The sequence below is a fragment of the Triticum urartu genome, chromosome 7 (genome assembly GCF_003073215.2).
Source record: "Triticum urartu cultivar G1812 chromosome 7, Tu2.1, whole genome shotgun sequence".
NCBI classification, from domain to species: domain Eukaryota; kingdom Viridiplantae; phylum Streptophyta; class Magnoliopsida; order Poales; family Poaceae; genus Triticum; species Triticum urartu.
In genome coordinates, this window is record NC_053028.1 from 152,889,410 (window position 1) to 152,889,811 (window position 402).

Here is a 402-nt window from a genome sequence, read left to right on the forward strand (position 1 = left end):
GTTCCAAGCAAGGAACAACATCTCCATGTTCCAACGAGGAACAAACTTCAATCTTCACCTGCAACTAACAACGCTATAAGAGGGGCTGAGAAAAGCGGTAACATAGCCAAACAACGGTTTGCTAGGACAAGGTGGGTTAGAGGCTTGGTTCAACAATATAGGAGGCATGATAAGCAAGTGGTAGGTATCGCAGCATAGGCATAGCAAAAGAGCGAGCATCTAGCAAGCAAAGATAGAAGTGATTTCGAGGGTATGGTCATCTTGCCTGAGATCCTGCAAGGAAGAAGAACGAGTCCATGAAGAAGACACACGGACGTAGTCGAACGAATCCTCACAACACGACGTTACCGGAAACAACCCGAAGAAGCAACGCCGGAAAGAAGCAAACAACATAGTAAACAA